Below are 18,889 nucleotides of genomic sequence, written 5' to 3'. Positions count from 1 at the left end.
ACATTTGCGCCGACAAATTTGAGCGACGATCCGGGCTTTGGTCGAGCCGTACCGTTCCTGATTTGTCTCGCGCCTTCAGACCCGCCTTCATGCTTCGACAAGAAGCAAAATATAAAGCAATCGTTCCGACGGAGCTAAATTACTACAGGATAAAGAACGAATAGGAAATTTGGATTTCGAAACAAAAAAGAGAGGGGTGCAACACGAGGACTTCCCAGGGGGTCACCCATCCTAGTACCACTCTCGCCCAAGCACGCTTAACTTCGGAGTTCTGATGGGATCCGGTGCATTAGTGCTGGTATGGTCGCACCAGCCATGTTCCTTTCGCTTTATTCTTTTAAACTACCCCGTCCTGCGAAGCAGTGTGGCTTTTCTTGACCGAAATTCATTTTAAGCGTCAATTCAAGCATTTTCCTCTTATCCTTTTATTTATTTACTTTATTTTTCTCTTTGTTATTGATTTGCACCCTGTTTTTTTCCCTCATCCCGCAACTCTAAATTATCATGAAATCAATCCTTCACACTTGCAGTCAGGGGTGGCAATTCGGGTCCAAATCAGGTTGGCGGGTCGGGTTCGGGTCAACAGACCCGCCAGAAAATCTGTTGACCCGAACCCCGACCCGCCAACCCGTGACGGGTCAGGTATGCTGACCCGAACCCGAAGATTTCAGGTTTACGGGGCGGCGGGTCGACCCGAAATGACCCGAAACTTAATTTTAATTTATTAATTTATCACTGTAATTTCTAATAAAATCAATTTCTCACAAAACTAATTACATAATCAAGTAATAAAAATTTAAATAAATGATTCCAAATCAAATCTAAAATAAATTAAACACCGTAAAAGTGTTTTATCCCAAACAAAATATAAAATAAATTAAAACAATATAAAAGTGAAAAATAATATAATATATTATTTGTCCAAGTATAATAATTTCAACTTCACACAAATTAAATAAATTCGTTTAGGATTAAGTAATTAATGCCTTTGAAAAAAAGAATAACTTAGTTTAGTTAGATAAAATTATTTTTATGTTTATTAAATTATTTTTAACTCGTAAACGGGTCATATCGGGTCATATCAGGTCACCACGGGTTGACCCGAAATCGACCGGTTTTCTTTTCGGGTTCATCGGGTCCAACCCGATTCTGACCCGAATTCCCGAAACCTCAACCCAAACCCATTAATTTCGTGTTATGCTCGTGTCGTGTTTTCAGGTCGTGTCGAAAATTGCCACCCCTAGTTGCGGTGATACATTTGCGCCGACAAATTTGAGCGACGATCCGGGCTTTGGTCGAGCCGTACCGTTCCTGATTTGTCTCGCGCCTTCAGACCCGCCTTCATGCTTCGTCAAGAAGCAAAATATAAAGCAATCGTTCCGACGGAGCTAAATTACTACAGGATAAAGAACGAATAGGAAATTTGGATTTCGAAACAAAAAAGAGAGGGGTGCAACACGAGGACTTCCCAGGGGGTCACCCATCCTAGTACCACTCTCGCCCAAGCACGCTTAACTTCGGAGTTCTGATGGGATCCGGTGCATTAGTGCTGGTATGGTCGCACCCGCCATGTTCCTTTCGCTTTATTCTTTTAAACTACCCCGTCCTGCGAAGCAGTGTGGCTTTTCTTGACCGAAATTCATTTTAAGCGTCAATTCAAGCATTTTCCTCTTATCCTTTTATTTATTTACTTTATTTTTTTTTGTTATTGATTTGCACCCTGTTTTTTTCCCTCATCCCGCAACTCTAAATTATCATGAAATCAATCCTTCACGCTTGCAGTCAGGGGTGGCAATTCGGGTCCAAATCAGGTTGGCGGGTCGGGTTCGGGTCAACAGACCCGCCAGAAAATCTGTTGACCCGAACCCCGACCCGCCAACCCGTGACGGGTCAGGTATGCTGACCCGAACCCGAAGATTTCAGGTTTACGGGGCGGCGGGTCGACCCGAAATGACCCGAAACTTAATTTTAATTTATTAATTTATCACTGTAATTTCTAATAAAATCAATTTCTCACAAAACTAATTACATAATCAAGTAATAAAAATTTAAATAAATGATTCCAAATCAAATCTAAAATAAATTAAACACCGTAAAAGTGTTTTATCCCAAGCAAAATATAAAATAAAATAAAACAATATAAAAGTGAAAAATAATATAATATATTATTTGTCCAAGTATAATAATTTCAACTTCACACAAATTAAATAAATTCGTTTAGGATTAAGTAATTAATGCCTTTGAAAAAAAGAATAACTTAGTTTAGTTAGATAAAATTATTTTTATGTTTATTAAATTATTTTTAACTCGTAAACGGGTCATATCGGGTCATATCAGGTCACCACGGGTTGACCCGAAATCGACCGGTTTTCTTTTCGGGTTCATCGGGTCCAACCGGATTCTGACCCGAATTCCCGAAACCTCAACCCAAACCCATTAATTTCGTGTTAGGCTCGTATCGTGTTTTCAGGTCGTGTCGAAAATTGCCACCCCTAGTTGCGGTGATACATTTGCGCCGACAAATTTGAGCGACGATCCGGGCTTTGATCGAGCCGTACCGTTCCTGATTTGTCTCGCGCCTTCAGACCCGCCTTCATGCTTCGACAAGAAGCAAAATATAAAGCAATCGTTCCGACGGAGCTAAATTACTACAGGATAAAGAACGAATAGGAAATTTGGATTTCGAAACAAAAAAGAGAGGGGTGCAACACGAGGACTTCCCAGGGGGTCACCCATCCTAGTACCACTCTCGCCCAAGCACGCTTAACTTCGGAGTTCTGATGGGATCCGGTGCATTAGTGCTGGTATGGTCGCACCCGCCATGTTCCTTTCGCTTTATTCTTTTAAACTACCCCGTCCTGCGAAGCAGTGTGGCTTTTCTAGACCGAAATTCATTTTAAGCGTCAATTCAAGCATTTTCCTCTTATCCTTTTATTTATTTACTTTATTTTTTTTTGTTATTGATTTGCACCCTGTTTTTTTCCCTCATCCCGCAACTCTAAATTATCATGAAATCAATCCTTCACGCTTGCAGTCAGGGGTGGCAATTCGGGTCCAAATCAGGTTGGCGGGTCGGGTTCGGGTCAACAGACCCGCCAGAAAATCTGTTGACCCGAACCCCGACCCGCCAACCCGTGACGGGTCAGGTATGCTGACCCGAACCCGAAGATTTCAGGTTTACGGGGCGGCGGGTCGACCCGAAATGACCCGAAACTTAATTTTAATTTATTAATTTATCACTGTAATTTCTAATAAAATCAATTTCCCACAAAACTAATTACATAATCAAGTAATAAAAATTTAAATAAATGATTCCAAATCAAATCTAAAATAAATTAAACACCGTAAAAGTGTTTTATCCCAAGCAAAATATAAAATAAATTAAAACAATATAAAAGTGAAAAATAATATAATATATTATTTGTCCAAGTATAATAATTTCAACTTCACACAAATTAAATAAATTCGTTTAGGATTAAGTAATTAATGCCTTTGAAAAAAAGAATAACTTAGTTTAGTTAGATAAAATTATTTTTATGTTTATTAAATTATTTTTAACTCGTAAACGGGTCATATCGGGTCATATCAGGTCACCACGGGTTGACCCGAAATCGACCGGTTTTCTTTTCGGGTTCATCGGGTCCAACCCGATTCTGACCCGAATTCCCGAAACCTCAACCCAAACCCATTAATTTCGTGTTATGCTCGTGTCGTGTTTTCAGGTCGTGTCGAAAATTGCCACCCCTAGTTGCGGTGATACATTTGCGCCGACAAATTTGAGCGACGATCCGGGCTTTGGTCGAGCCGTACCGTTCCTGATTTGTCTCGCGCCTTCAGACCCGCCTTCATGCTTCGACAAGAAGCAAAATATAAAGCAATCGTTCCGACGGAGCTAAATTACTACAGGATAAAGAACGAATAGGAAATTTGGATTACGAAACAAAAAAGAGAGGGGTGCAACACGAGGACTTCCCAGGGGGTCACCCATCCTAGTACCACTCTCGCCCAAGCACGCTTAACTTCGGAGTTCTGATGGGATCCGGTGCATTAGTGCTGGTATGGTCGCACCCGCCATATTCCTTTCGCTTTATTCTTTTAAACTACCCCGTCCTGCGAAGCAGTGTGGCTTTTCTAGACCGAAATTCATTTTAAGCGTCAATTCAAGCATTTTCCTCTTATCCTTTTATTTATTTACTTTATTTTTTTTTTGTTATTGATTTGCACCCTGTTTTTTTCCCTCATCCCGCAACTCTAAATTATCATGAAATCAATCCTTCACGCTTGCAGTCAGGGGTGGCAATTCGGGTCCAAATCAGGTTGGCGGGTCGGGTTCGGGTCAACAGACCCGCCAGAAAATCTGTTGACCCGAACCCCGACCCGCCAACCCGTGACGGGTCAGGTATGCTGACCCGAACCCGAAGATTTCAGGTTTACGGGGCGGCGGGTCGACCCGAAATGACCCGAAACTTAATTTTAATTTATTAATTTATCACTGTAATTTCTAATAAAATCAATTTCCCACAAAACTAATTACATAATCAAGTAATAAAAATTTAAATAAATGATTCCAAATCAAATCTAAAATAAATTAAACACCGTAAAAGTGTTTTATCCCAAGCAAAATATAAAATAAATTAAAACAATATAAAAGTGAAAAATAATATAATATATTATTTGTCCAAGTATAATAATTTCAACTTCACACAAATTAAATAAATTCGTTTAGGATTAAGTAATTAATGCCTTTGAAAAAAAGAATAACTTAGTTTAGTTAGATAAAATTATTTTTATGTTTATTAAATTATTTTTAACTCGTAAACGGGTCATATCGGGTCATATCAGGTCACCACGGGTTGACCCGAAATCGACCGGTTTTCTTTTCGGGTTCATCGGGTCCAACCCGATTCTGACCCGAATTCCCGAAACCTCAACCCAAACCCATTAATTTCGTGTTATGCTCGTGTCGTGTTTTCAGGTCGTGTCGAAAATTGCCACCCCTAGTTGCGGTGATACATTTGCGCCGACAAATTTGAGCGACGATCCGGGCTTTGGTCGAGCCGTACCGTTCCTGATTTGTCTCGCGCCTTCAGACCCGCCTTCATGCTTCGACAAGAAGCAAAATATAAAGCAATCGTTCCGACGGAGCTAAATTACTACAGGATAAAGAACGAATAGGAAATTTGGATTTCGAAACAAAAAAGAGAGGGGTGCAACACGAGGACTTCCCAGGGGGTCACCCATCCTAGTACCACTCTCGCCCAAGCACGCTTAACTTCGGAGTTCTGATGGGATCCGGTGCATTAGTGCTGGTATGGTCGCACCAGCCATGTTCCTTTCGCTTTATTCTTTTAAACTACCCCGTCCTGCGAAGCAGTGTGGCTTTTCTTGACCGAAATTCATTTTAAGCGTCAATTCAAGCATTTTCCTCTTATCCTTTTATTTATTTACTTTATTTTTCTCTTTGTTATTGATTTGCACCCTGTTTTTTTCCCTCATCCCGCAACTCTAAATTATCATGAAATCAATCCTTCACACTTGCAGTCAGGGGTGGCAATTCGGGTCCAAATCAGGTTGGCGGGTCGGGTTCGGGTCAACAGACCCGCCAGAAAATCTGTTGACCCGAACCCCGACCCGCCAACCCGTGACGGGTCAGGTATGCTGACCCGAACCCGAAGATTTCAGGTTTACGGGGCGGCGGGTCGACCCGAAATGACCCGAAACTTAATTTTAATTTATTAATTTATCACTGTAATTTCTAATAAAATCAATTTCTCACAAAACTAATTACATAATCAAGTAATAAAAATTTAAATAAATGATTCCAAATCAAATCTAAAATAAATTAAACACCGTAAAAGTGTTTTATCCCAAGCAAAATATAAAATAAATTAAAACAATATAAAAGTGAAAAATAATATAATATATTATTTGTCCAAGTATAATAATTTCAACTTCACACAAATTAAATAAATTCGTTTAGGATTAAGTAATTAATGCCTTTGAAAAAAAGAATAACTTAGTTTAGTTAGATAAAATTATTTTTATGTTTATTAAATTATTTTTAACTCGTAAACGGGTCATATCGGGTCATATCAGGTCACCACGGGTTGACCCGAAATCGACCGGTTTTCTTTTCGGGTTCATCGGGTCCAACCCGATTCTGACCCGAATTCCCGAAACCTCAACCCAAACCCATTAATTTCGTGTTATGCTCGTGTCGTGTTTTCAGGTCGTGTCGAAAATTGCCACCCCTAGTTGCGGTGATACATTTGCGCCGACAAATTTGAGCGACGATCCGGGCTTTGGTCGAGCCGTACCGTTCCTGATTTGTCTCGCGCCTTCAGACCCGCCTTCATGCTTCGACAAGAAGCAAAATATAAAGCAATCGTTCCGACGGAGCTAAATTACTACAGGATAAAGAACGAATAGGAAATTTGGATTTCGAAACAAAAAAGAGAGGGGTGCAACACGAGGACTTCCCAGGGGGTCACCCATCCTAGTACCACTCTCGCCCAAGCACGCTTAACTTCGGAGTTCTGATGGGATCCGGTGCATTAGTGCTGGTATGGTCGCACCCGCCATGTTCCTTTCGCTTTATTCTTTTAAACTACCCCGTCCTGCGAAGCAGTGTGGCTTTTCTAGACCGAAATTCATTTTAAGCGTCAATTCAAGCATTTTCCTCTTATCCTTTTATTTATTTACTTTATTTTTTTTTGTTATTGATTTGCACCCTGTTTTTTTCCCTCATCCCGCAACTCTAAATTATCATGAAATCAATCCTTCACGCTTGCAGTCAGGGGTGGCAATTCGGGTCCAAATCAGGTTGGCGGGTCGGGTTCGGGTCAACAGACCCGCCAGAAAATCTGTTGACCCGAACCCCGACCCGCCAACCCGTGACGGGTCAGGTATGCTGACCCGAACCCGAAGATTTCAGGTTTACGGGGCGGCGGGTCGACCCGAAATGACCCGAAACTTAATTTTAATTTATTAATTTATCACTGTAATTTCTAATAAAATCAATTTCTCACAAAACTAATTACATAATCAAGTAATAAAAATTTAAATAAATGATTCCAAATCAAATCTAAAATAAATTAAACACCGTAAAAGTGTTTTATCCCAAGCAAAATATAAAATAAAATAAAACAATATAAAAGTGAAAAATAATATAATATATTATTTGTCCAAGTATAATAATTTCAACTTCACACAAATTAAATAAATTCGTTTAGGATTAAGTAATTAATGCCTTTGAAAAAAAGAATAACTTAGTTTAGTTAGATAAAATTATTTTTATGTTTATTAAATTATTTTTAACTCGTAAACGGGTCATATCGGGTCATATCAGGTCACCACGGGTTGACCCGAAATCGACCGGTTTTCTTTTCGGGTTCATCGGGTCCAACCGGATTCTGACCCGAATTCCCGAAACCTCAACCCAAACCCATTAATTTCGTGTTAGGCTCGTATCGTGTTTTCAGGTCGTGTCGAAAATTGCCACCCCTAGTTGCGGTGATACATTTCCGCCGACAAATTTGAGCGACGATCCGGGCTTTGATCGAGCCGTACCGTTCCTGATTTGTCTCGCGCCTTCAGACCCGCCTTCATGCTTCGACAAGAAGCAAAATATAAAGCAATCGTTCCGACGGAGCTAAATTACTACAGGATAAAGAACGAATAGGAAATTTGGATTTCGAAACAAAAAAGAGAGGGGTGCAACACGAGGACTTCCCAGGGGGTCACCCATCCTAGTACCACTCTCGCCCAAGCACGCTTAACTTCGGAGTTCTGATGGGATCCGGTGCATTAGTGCTGGTATGGTCGCACCCGCCATGTTCCTTTCGCTTTATTCTTTTAAACTACCCCGTCCTGCGAAGCAGTGTGGCTTTTCTAGACCGAAATTCATTTTAAGCGTCAATTCAAGCATTTTCCTCTTATCCTTTTATTTATTTACTTTATTTTTTTTTGTTATTGATTTGCACCCTGTTTTTTTCCCTCATCCCGCAACTCTAAATTATCATGAAATCAATCCTTCACGCTTGCAGTCAGGGGTGGCAATTCGGGTCCAAATCAGGTTGGCGGGTCGGGTTCGGGTCAACAGACCCGCCAGAAAATCTGTTGACCCGAACCCCGACCCGCCAACCCGTGACGGGTCAGGTATGCTGACCCGAACCCGAAGATTTCAGGTTTACGGGGCGGCGGGTCGACCCGAAATGACCCGAAACTTAATTTTAATTTATTAATTTATCACTGTAATTTCTAATAAAATCAATTTCCCACAAAACTAATTACATAATCAAGTAATAAAAATTTAAATAAATGATTCCAAATCAAATCTAAAATAAATTAAACACCGTAAAAGTGTTTTATCCCAAGCAAAATATAAAATAAATTAAAACAATATAAAAGTGAAAAATAATATAATATATTATTTGTCCAAGTATAATAATTTCAACTTCACACAAATTAAATAAATTCGTTTAGGATTAAGTAATTAATGCCTTTGAAAAAAAGAATAACTTAGTTTAGTTAGATAAAATTATTTTTATGTTTATTAAATTATTTTTAACTCGTAAACGGGTCATATCGGGTCATATCAGGTCACCACGGGTTGACCCGAAATCGACCGGTTTTCTTTTCGGGTTCATCGGGTCCAACCCGATTCTGACCCGAATTCCCGAAACCTCAACCCAAACCCATTAATTTCGTGTTATGCTCGTGTCGTGTTTTCAGGTCGTGTCGAAAATTGCCACCCCTAGTTGCGGTGATACATTTGCGCCGACAAATTTGAGCGACGATCCGGGCTTTGGTCGAGCCGTACCGTTCCTGATTTGTCTCGCGCCTTCAGACCCGCCTTCATGCTTCGACAAGAAGCAAAATATAAAGCAATCGTTCCGACGGAGCTAAATTACTACAGGATAAAGAACGAATAGGAAATTTGGATTACGAAACAAAAAAGAGAGGGGTGCAACACGAGGACTTCCCAGGGGGTCACCCATCCTAGTACCACTCTCGCCCAAGCACGCTTAACTTCGGAGTTCTGATGGGATCCGGTGCATTAGTGCTGGTATGGTCGCACCCGCCATATTCCTTTCGCTTTATTCTTTTAAACTACCCCGTCCTGCGAAGCAGTGTGGCTTTTCTAGACCGAAATTCATTTTAAGCGTCAATTCAAGCATTTTCCTCTTATCCTTTTATTTATTTACTTTATTTTTCTCTTTGTTATTGATTTGCACCCTGTTTTTTTCCCTCATCCCGCAACTCTAAATTATCATGAAATCAATCCTTCACGCTTGCAGTCAGGGGTGGCAATTCGGGTCCAAATCAGGTTGGCGGGTCGGGTTCGGGTCAACAGACCCGCCAGAAAATCTGTTGACCCGAACCCCGACCCGCCAACCCGTGACGGGTCAGGTATGCTGACCCGAACCCGAAGATTTCAGGTTTACGGGGCGGCGGGTCGACCCGAAATGACCCGAAACTTAATTTTAATTTATTAATTTATCACTGTAATTTCTAATAAAATCAATTTCTCACAAAACTAATTACATAATCAAGTAATAAAAATTTAAATAAATGATTCCAAATCAAATCTAAAATAAATTAAACACCGTAAAAGTGTTTTATCCCAAACAAAATATAAAATAAATTAAAACAATATAAAAGTGAAAAATAATATAATATATTATTTGTCCAAGTATAATAATTTCAACTTCACACAAATTAAATAAATTCGTTTAGGATTAAGTAATTAATGCCTTTGAAAAAAAGAATAACTTAGTTTAGTTAGATAAAATTATTTTTATGTTTATTAAATTATTTTTAACTCGTAAACGGGTCATATCGGGTCATATCAGGTCACCACGGGTTGACCCGAAATCGACCGGTTTTCTTTTCGGGTTCATCGGGTCCAACCCGATTCTGACCCGAATTCCCGAAACCTCAACCCAAACCCATTAATTTCGTGTTATGCTCGTGTCGTGTTTTCAGGTCGTGTCGAAAATTGCCACCCCTAGTTGCGGTGATACATTTGCGCCGACAAATTTGAGCGACGATCCGGGCTTTGGTCGAGCCGTACCGTTCCTGATTTGTCTCGCGCCTTCAGACCCGCCTTCATGCTTCGTCAAGAAGCAAAATATAAAGCAATCGTTCCGACGGAGCTAAATTACTACAGGATAAAGAACGAATAGGAAATTTGGATTTCGAAACAAAAAAGAGAGGGGTGCAACACGAGGACTTCCCAGGGGGTCACCCATCCTAGTACCACTCTCGCCCAAGCACGCTTAACTTCGGAGTTCTGATGGGATCCGGTGCATTAGTGCTGGTATGGTCGCACCCGCCATGTTCCTTTCGCTTTATTCTTTTAAACTACCCCGTCCTGCGAAGCAGTGTGGCTTTTCTTGACCGAAATTCATTTTAAGCGTCAATTCAAGCATTTTCCTCTTATCCTTTTATTTATTTACTTTATTTTTTTTTGTTATTGATTTGCACCCTGTTTTTTTCCCTCATCCCGCAACTCTAAATTATCATGAAATCAATCCTTCACGCTTGCAGTCAGGGGTGGCAATTCGGGTCCAAATCAGGTTGGCGGGTCGGGTTCGGGTCAACAGACCCGCCAGAAAATCTGTTGACCCGAACCCCGACCCGCCAACCCGTGACGGGTCAGGTATGCTGACCCGAACCCGAAGATTTCAGGTTTACGGGGCGGCGGGTCGACCCGAAATGACCCGAAACTTAATTTTAATTTATTAATTTATCACTGTAATTTCTAATAAAATCAATTTCTCACAAAACTAATTACATAATCAAGTAATAAAAATTTAAATAAATGATTCCAAATCAAATCTAAAATAAATTAAACACCGTAAAAGTGTTTTATCCCAAGCAAAATATAAAATAAAATAAAACAATATAAAAGTGAAAAATAATATAATATATTATTTGTCCAAGTATAATAATTTCAACTTCACACAAATTAAATAAATTCGTTTAGGATTAAGTAATTAATGCCTTTGAAAAAAAGAATAACTTAGTTTAGTTAGATAAAATTATTTTTATGTTTATTAAATTATTTTTAACTCGTAAACGGGTCATATCGGGTCATATCAGGTCACCACGGGTTGACCCGAAATCGACCGGTTTTCTTTTCGGGTTCATCGGGTCCAACCGGATTCTGACCCGAATTCCCGAAACCTCAACCCAAACCCATTAATTTCGTGTTAGGCTCGTATCGTGTTTTCAGGTCGTGTCGAAAATTGCCACCCCTAGTTGCGGTGATACATTTGCGCCGACAAATTTGAGCGACGATCCGGGCTTTGATCGAGCCGTACCGTTCCTGATTTGTCTCGCGCCTTCAGACCCGCCTTCATGCTTCGACAAGAAGCAAAATATAAAGCAATCGTTCCGACGGAGCTAAATTACTACAGGATAAAGAACGAATAGGAAATTTGGATTTCGAAACAAAAAAGAGAGGGGTGCAACACGAGGACTTCCCAGGGGGTCACCCATCCTAGTACCACTCTCGCCCAAGCACGCTTAACTTCGGAGTTCTGATGGGATCCGGTGCATTAGTGCTGGTATGGTCGCACCCGCCATGTTCCTTTCGCTTTATTCTTTTAAACTACCCCGTCCTGCGAAGCAGTGTGGCTTTTCTAGACCGAAATTCATTTTAAGCGTCAATTCAAGCATTTTCCTCTTATCCTTTTATTTATTTACTTTATTTTTTTTTGTTATTGATTTGCACCCTGTTTTTTTCCCTCATCCCGCAACTCTAAATTATCATGAAATCAATCCTTCACGCTTGCAGTCAGGGGTGGCAATTCGGGTCCAAATCAGGTTGGCGGGTCGGGTTCGGGTCAACAGACCCGCCAGAAAATCTGTTGACCCGAACCCCGACCCGCCAACCCGTGACGGGTCAGGTATGCTGACCCGAACCCGAAGATTTCAGGTTTACGGGGCGGCGGGTCGACCCGAAATGACCCGAAACTTAATTTTAATTTATTAATTTATCACTGTAATTTCTAATAAAATCAATTTCCCACAAAACTAATTACATAATCAAGTAATAAAAATTTAAATAAATGATTCCAAATCAAATCTAAAATAAATTAAACACCGTAAAAGTGTTTTATCCCAAGCAAAATATAAAATAAATTAAAACAATATAAAAGTGAAAAATAATATAATATATTATTTGTCCAAGTATAATAATTTCAACTTCACACAAATTAAATAAATTCGTTTAGGATTAAGTAATTAATGCCTTTGAAAAAAAGAATAACTTAGTTTAGTTAGATAAAATTATTTTTATGTTTATTAAATTATTTTTAACTCGTAAACGGGTCATATCGGGTCATATCAGGTCACCACGGGTTGACCCGAAATCGACCGGTTTTCTTTTCGGGTTCATCGGGTCCAACCCGATTCTGACCCGAATTCCCGAAACCTCAACCCAAACCCATTAATTTCGTGTTATGCTCGTGTCGTGTTTTCAGGTCGTGTCGAAAATTGCCACCCCTAGTTGCGGTGATACATTTGCGCCGACAAATTTGAGCGACGATCCGGGCTTTGGTCGAGCCGTACCGTTCCTGATTTGTCTCGCGCCTTCAGACCCGCCTTCATGCTTCGACAAGAAGCAAAATATAAAGCAATCGTTCCGACGGAGCTAAATTACTACAGGATAAAGAACGAATAGGAAATTTGGATTACGAAACAAAAAAGAGAGGGGTGCAACACGAGGACTTCCCAGGGGGTCACCCATCCTAGTACCACTCTCGCCCAAGCACGCTTAACTTCGGAGTTCTGATGGGATCCGGTGCATTAGTGCTGGTATGGTCGCACCCGCCATATTCCTTTCGCTTTATTCTTTTAAACTACCCCGTCCTGCGAAGCAGTGTGGCTTTTCTAGACCGAAATTCATTTTAAGCGTCAATTCAAGCATTTTCCTCTTATCCTTTTATTTATTTACTTTATTTTTTTTTTGTTATTGATTTGCACCCTGTTTTTTTCCCTCATCCCGCAACTCTAAATTATCATGAAATCAATCCTTCACGCTTGCAGTCAGGGGTGGCAATTCGGGTCCAAATCAGGTTGGCGGGTCGGGTTCGGGTCAACAGACCCGCCAGAAAATCTGTTGACCCGAACCCCGACCCGCCAACCCGTGACGGGTCAGGTATGCTGACCCGAACCCGAAGATTTCAGGTTTACGGGGCGGCGGGTCGACCCGAAATGACCCGAAACTTAATTTTAATTTATTAATTTATCACTGTAATTTCTAATAAAATCAATTTCCCACAAAACTAATTACATAATCAAGTAATAAAAATTTAAATAAATGATTCCAAATCAAATCTAAAATAAATTAAACACCGTAAAAGTGTTTTATCCCAAGCAAAATATAAAATAAATTAAAACAATATAAAAGTGAAAAATAATATAATATATTATTTGTCCAAGTATAATAATTTCAACTTCACACAAATTAAATAAATTCGTTTAGGATTAAGTAATTAATGCCTTTGAAAAAAAGAATAACTTAGTTTAGTTAGATAAAATTATTTTTATGTTTATTAAATTATTTTTAACTCGTAAACGGGTCATATCGGGTCATATCAGGTCACCACGGGTTGACCCGAAATCGACCGGTTTTCTTTTCGGGTTCATCGGGTCCAACCCGATTCTGACCCGAATTCCCGAAACCTCAACCCAAACCCATTAATTTCGTGTTATGCTCGTGTCGTGTTTTCAGGTCGTGTCGAAAATTGCCACCCCTAGTTGCGGTGATACATTTGCGCCGACAAATTTGAGCGACGATCCGGGCTTTGGTCGAGCCGTACCGTTCCTGATTTGTCTCGCGCCTTCAGACCCGCCTTCATGCTTCGACAAGAAGCAAAATATAAAGCAATCGTTCCGACGGAGCTAAATTACTACAGGATAAAGAACGAATAGGAAATTTGGATTTCGAAACAAAAAAGAGAGGGGTGCAACACGAGGACTTCCCAGGGGGTCACCCATCCTAGTACCACTCTCGCCCAAGCACGCTTAACTTCGGAGTTCTGATGGGATCCGGTGCATTAGTGCTGGTATGGTCGCACCAGCCATGTTCCTTTCGCTTTATTCTTTTAAACTACCCCGTCCTGCGAAGCAGTGTGGCTTTTCTTGACCGAAATTCATTTTAAGCGTCAATTCAAGCATTTTCCTCTTATCCTTTTATTTATTTACTTTATTTTTCTCTTTGTTATTGATTTGCACCCTGTTTTTTTCCCTCATCCCGCAACTCTAAATTATCATGAAATCAATCCTTCACACTTGCAGTCAGGGGTGGCAATTCGGGTCCAAATCAGGTTGGCGGGTCGGGTTCGGGTCAACAGACCCGCCAGAAAATCTGTTGACCCGAACCCCGACCCGCCAACCCGTGACGGGTCAGGTATGCTGACCCGAACCCGAAGATTTCAGGTTTACGGGGCGGCGGGTCGACCCGAAATGACCCGAAACTTAATTTTAATTTATTAATTTATCACTGTAATTTCTAATAAAATCAATTTCTCACAAAACTAATTACATAATCAAGTAATAAAAATTTAAATAAATGATTCCAAATCAAATCTAAAATAAATTAAACACCGTAAAAGTGTTTTATCCCAAGCAAAATATAAAATAAATTAAAACAATATAAAAGTGAAAAATAATATAATATATTATTTGTCCAAGTATAATAATTTCAACTTCACACAAATTAAATAAATTCGTTTAGGATTAAGTAATTAATGCCTTTGAAAAAAAGAATAACTTAGTTTAGTTAGATAAAATTATTTTTATGTTTATTAAATTATTTTTAACTCGTAAACGGGTCATATCGGGTCATATCAGGTCACCACGGGTTGACCCGAAATCGACCGGTTTTCTTTTCGGGTTCATCGGGTCCAACCCGATTCTGACCCGAATTCCCGAAACCTCAACCCAAACCCATTAATTTCGTGTTATGCTCGTGTCGTGTTTTCAGGTCGTGTCGAAAATTGCCACCCCTAGTTGCGGTGATACATTTGCGCCGACAAATTTGAGCGACGATCCGGGCTTTGGTCGAGCCGTACCGTTCCTGATTTGTCTCGCGCCTTCAGACCCGCCTTCATGCTTCGACAAGAAGCAAAATATAAAGCAATCGTTCCGACGGAGCTAAATTACTACAGGATAAAGAACGAATAGGAAATTTGGATTTCGAAACAAAAAAGAGAAGGGTGCAACACGAGGACTTCCCAGGGGGTCACCCATCCTAGTACCACTCTCGCCCAAGCACGCTTAACTTCGGAGTTCTGATGGGATCCGGTGCATTAGTGCTGGTATGGTCGCACCCGCCATGTTCCTTTCGCTTTATTCTTTTAAACTACCCCGTCCTGCGAAGCAGTGTGGCTTTTCTAGACCGAAATTCATTTTAAGCGTCAATTCAAGCATTTTCCTCTTATCCTTTTATTTATTTACTTTATTTTTTTTTGTTATTGATTTGCACCCTGTTTTTTTCCCTCATCCCGCAACTCTAAATTATCATGAAATCAATCCTTCACGCTTGCAGTCAGGGGTGGCAATTCGGGTCCAAATCAGGTTGGCGGGTCGGGTTCGGGTCAACAGACCCGCCAGAAAATCTGTTGACCCGAACCCCGACCCGCCAACCCGTGACGGGTCAGGTATGCTGACCCGAACCCGAAGATTTCAGGTTTACGGGGCGGCGGGTCGACCCGAAATGACCCGAAACTTAATTTTAATTTATTAATTTATCACTGTAATTTCTAATAAAATCAATTTCTCACAAAACTAATTACATAATCAAGTAATAAAAATTTAAATAAATGATTCCAAATCAAATCTAAAATAAATTAAACACCGTAAAAGTGTTTTATCCCAAGCAAAATATAAAATAAAATAAAATAATATAAAAGTGAAAAATAATATAATATATTATTTGTCCAAGTATAATAATTTCAACTTCACACAAATTAAATAAATTCGTTTAGGATTAAGTAATTAATGCCTTTGAAAAAAAGAATAACTTAGTTTAGTTAGATAAAATTATTTTTATGTTTATTAAATTATTTTTAACTCGTAAACGGGTCATATCGGGTCATATCAGGTCACCACGGGTTGACCCGAAATCGACCGGTTTTCTTTTCGGGTTCATCGGGTCCAACCGGATTCTGACCCGAATTCCCGAAACCTCAACCCAAACCCATTAATTTCGTGTTAGGCTCGTATCGTGTTTTCAGGTCGTGTCGAAAATTGCCACCCCTAGTTGCGGTGATACATTTCCGCCGACAAATTTGAGCGACGATCCGGGCTTTGATCGAGCCGTACCGTTCCTGATTTGTCTCGCGCCTTCAGACCCGCCTTCATGCTTCGACAAGAAGCAAAATATAAAGCAATCGTTCCGACGGAGATAAATTACTACAGGATAAAGAACGAATAGGAAATTTGGATTTCGAAACAAAAAAGAGAGGGGTGCAACACGAGGACTTCCCAGGGGGTCACCCATCCTAGTACCACTCTCGCCCAAGCACGCTTAACTTCGGAGTTCTGATGGGATCCGGTGCATTAGTGCTGGTATGGTCGCACCCGCCATGTTCCTTTCGCTTTATTCTTTTAAACTACCCCGTCCTGCGAAGCAGTGTGGCTTTTCTAGACCGAAATTCATTTTAAGCGTCAATTCAAGCATTTTCCTCTTATCCTTTTATTTATTTACTTTATTTTTCTTTTTGTTATTGATTTGCACCCTGTTTTTTTCCCTCATCCCGCAACTCTAAATTATCATGAAATCAATCCTTCACGCTTGCAGTCAGGGGTGGCAATTCGGGTCCAAATCAGGTTGGCGGGTCGGGTTCGGGTCAACAGACCCGCCAGAAAATCTGTTGACCCGAACCCCGACCCGCCAACCCGTGACGGGTCAGGTATGCTGACCCGAACCCGAAGATTTCAGGTTTACGGGGCGGCGGGTCGACCCGAAATGACCCGAAACTTAATTTTAATTTATTAATTTATCACTGTAATTTCTAATAAAATCAATTTCTCACAAAACTAATTACATAATCAAGTAATAAAAATTTAAATAAATGATTCCAAATCAAATCTAAAATAAATTAAACACCGTAAAAGTGTTTTATCCCAAGCAAAATATAAAATAAATTAAAACAATATAAAAGTGAAAAATAATATAATATATTATTTGTCCAAGTATAATAATTTCAACTTCACACAAATTAAATAAATTCGTTTAGGATTAAGTAATTAATGCCTTTGAAAAAAAGAATAACTTAGTTTAGTTAGATAAAATTATTTTTATGTTTATTAAATTATTTTTAACTCGTAAACGGGTCATATCGGGTCATATCAGGTCACCACGGGTTGACCCGAAATCGACCGGTTATCTTTTCGGGTTCATCGGGTCCAACCCGATTCTGACCCGAATTCCCGAAACCTCAACCCAAACCCATTAATTTCGTGTTAGGCTCGTGTCGTGTTTTCAGGTCGTGTCGAAAATTGCCACCCCTAGTTGCGGTGATACATTTGCGCCGACAAATTTGAGCGACGATCCGGGCTTTGATCGAGCCGTACCGTTCCTGATTTGTCTCGCGCCTTCAGACCCGCCTTCATGCTTCGACAAGAAGCAAAATATAAAGCAATCGTTCCGACGGAGCTAAATTACTACAGGATAAAGAACGAATAGGAAATTTGGATTTCGAAACAAAAAAGAGAGGGGTGCAACACGAGGACTTCCCAGGGGGTCACCCATCCTAGTACTACTCTCGCCCAAGCACGCTTAACTTCGGAGTTCTGATGGGATCCGGTGCATTAGTGCTGGTATGGTCGCACCAGCCATGTTCCTTTCGCTTTATTCTTTTAAACTACCCCGTCCTGCGAAGCAGTGTGGCTTTTCTTGACCGAAATTCATTTTAAGCGTCAATTCAAGCATTTTCCTTTTATCCTTTTATTTATTTACTTTATTTTTCTCTTTGTTATTGATTTGCACCCTGTTTTTTTCCCTCATCCCGCAACTCTAAATTATCATAAAATCAATCCTTCACGCTTGCAGTCAGGGGTGGCAATTCGGGTCCAAATCAGGTTGGCGGGTCGGGTTCGGGTCAACAGACCCGCCAGAAAATCTGTTGACCCGAACCCCGACCCGCCAACCCGTGACGGGTCAGGTATGCTGACCCGAACCCGAAGATTTCAGGTTTACGGGGCGGCGGGTCGACCCGAAATGACCCGAAACTTAATTTTAATTTATTAATTTATCACTGTAATTTCTAATAAAATCAATTTCTCACAAAACTAATTACATAATCAAGTAATAAAAATTTAAATAAATGATTCCAAATCAAATCTAAAATAAATTAAACACCGTAAAAGTGTTTTATCCCAAGCAAAATATAAAATAAATTAAAACAATATAAAAGTGAAAAATAATATAATATATTATTTGTCCAAGTATAATAATTTCAACTTCACACAAATTAAATAAATTCGTTTAGGATTAAGTAATTAATGCCTTTGAAAAAAAGAATAACTTAGTTTAGTTAGATAAAATTATTTTTATGTTTATTAAATTATTTTTAACTCGTAAACGGGTCATATCGGGTCATATCAGGTCACCACGGGTTGACCCGAAATCGACCGGTTTTCTTTTCGGGTTCATCGGGTCCAACCGGATTCTGACCCGAATTCCCGAAACCTCAACCCAAACCCATTAATTTCGTGTTAGGCTCGTATCGTGTTTTCAGGTCGTGTCGAAAATTGCCACCCCTAGTTGCGGTGATACATTTGCGCCGACAAATTTGAGCGACGATCCGGGCTTTGATCGAGCCGTACCGTTCCTGATTTGTCTCGCGCCTTCAGACCCGCCTTCATGCTT

The 18,889-nt window shown here is 40.0% G+C and overlaps 15 non-coding genes across 15 annotated transcripts; all 15 read right to left on the bottom strand.

Moving 5' to 3' along the window:
* Positions 1 to 193: 193 nt before the first annotated feature.
* On the bottom strand, positions 194 to 312 carry LOC140031034 (5S ribosomal RNA). Its single transcript, XR_011834955.1, has one exon. It is a non-coding gene; the product is annotated as a 5S ribosomal RNA (ribosomal RNA).
* A 1,135-nt stretch (positions 313 to 1,447) lies between these two features.
* Positions 1,448 to 1,566, bottom strand: LOC140030489 (5S ribosomal RNA). The gene has a single exon (XR_011834404.1). It is a non-coding gene; the product is annotated as a 5S ribosomal RNA (ribosomal RNA).
* Positions 1,567 to 2,699: 1,133 nt separating this feature from the next.
* On the bottom strand, positions 2,700 to 2,818 carry LOC140030488 (5S ribosomal RNA). The gene has a single exon (XR_011834403.1). It is a non-coding gene; the product is annotated as a 5S ribosomal RNA (ribosomal RNA).
* Positions 2,819 to 3,951: 1,133 nt separating this feature from the next.
* On the bottom strand, positions 3,952 to 4,070 carry LOC140030487 (5S ribosomal RNA). Its single transcript, XR_011834402.1, has one exon. It is a non-coding gene; the product is annotated as a 5S ribosomal RNA (ribosomal RNA).
* A 1,134-nt stretch (positions 4,071 to 5,204) lies between these two features.
* LOC140031032 (5S ribosomal RNA) lies at positions 5,205 to 5,323 on the bottom strand. The gene has a single exon (XR_011834953.1). It is a non-coding gene; the product is annotated as a 5S ribosomal RNA (ribosomal RNA).
* Positions 5,324 to 6,458: 1,135 nt separating this feature from the next.
* Positions 6,459 to 6,577, bottom strand: LOC140030486 (5S ribosomal RNA). Its single transcript, XR_011834401.1, has one exon. It is a non-coding gene; the product is annotated as a 5S ribosomal RNA (ribosomal RNA).
* Positions 6,578 to 7,710: 1,133 nt separating this feature from the next.
* LOC140030485 (5S ribosomal RNA) lies at positions 7,711 to 7,829 on the bottom strand. Its single transcript, XR_011834400.1, has one exon. It is a non-coding gene; the product is annotated as a 5S ribosomal RNA (ribosomal RNA).
* Positions 7,830 to 8,962: 1,133 nt separating this feature from the next.
* Positions 8,963 to 9,081, bottom strand: LOC140030484 (5S ribosomal RNA). The gene has a single exon (XR_011834399.1). It is a non-coding gene; the product is annotated as a 5S ribosomal RNA (ribosomal RNA).
* A 1,135-nt stretch (positions 9,082 to 10,216) lies between these two features.
* On the bottom strand, positions 10,217 to 10,335 carry LOC140030483 (5S ribosomal RNA). The gene has a single exon (XR_011834398.1). It is a non-coding gene; the product is annotated as a 5S ribosomal RNA (ribosomal RNA).
* Positions 10,336 to 11,468: 1,133 nt separating this feature from the next.
* On the bottom strand, positions 11,469 to 11,587 carry LOC140030481 (5S ribosomal RNA). Its single transcript, XR_011834396.1, has one exon. It is a non-coding gene; the product is annotated as a 5S ribosomal RNA (ribosomal RNA).
* Positions 11,588 to 12,720: 1,133 nt separating this feature from the next.
* On the bottom strand, positions 12,721 to 12,839 carry LOC140030480 (5S ribosomal RNA). The gene has a single exon (XR_011834395.1). It is a non-coding gene; the product is annotated as a 5S ribosomal RNA (ribosomal RNA).
* Positions 12,840 to 13,973: 1,134 nt separating this feature from the next.
* On the bottom strand, positions 13,974 to 14,092 carry LOC140031031 (5S ribosomal RNA). Its single transcript, XR_011834952.1, has one exon. It is a non-coding gene; the product is annotated as a 5S ribosomal RNA (ribosomal RNA).
* Positions 14,093 to 15,227: 1,135 nt separating this feature from the next.
* Positions 15,228 to 15,346, bottom strand: LOC140030713 (5S ribosomal RNA). Its single transcript, XR_011834632.1, has one exon. It is a non-coding gene; the product is annotated as a 5S ribosomal RNA (ribosomal RNA).
* Positions 15,347 to 16,479: 1,133 nt separating this feature from the next.
* LOC140030479 (5S ribosomal RNA) lies at positions 16,480 to 16,598 on the bottom strand. The gene has a single exon (XR_011834394.1). It is a non-coding gene; the product is annotated as a 5S ribosomal RNA (ribosomal RNA).
* A 1,135-nt stretch (positions 16,599 to 17,733) lies between these two features.
* On the bottom strand, positions 17,734 to 17,852 carry LOC140030036 (5S ribosomal RNA). The gene has a single exon (XR_011833950.1). It is a non-coding gene; the product is annotated as a 5S ribosomal RNA (ribosomal RNA).
* Between the last annotated feature and the right edge of the window lie 1,037 nt (positions 17,853 to 18,889).

This window comes from Coffea arabica, chromosome 11e (genome assembly GCF_036785885.1).
Source record: "Coffea arabica cultivar ET-39 chromosome 11e, Coffea Arabica ET-39 HiFi, whole genome shotgun sequence".
Lineage (NCBI taxonomy): Eukaryota > Viridiplantae > Streptophyta > Magnoliopsida > Gentianales > Rubiaceae > Coffea > Coffea arabica.
This window is presented reverse-complemented; position numbering and strand designations above follow the sequence as displayed.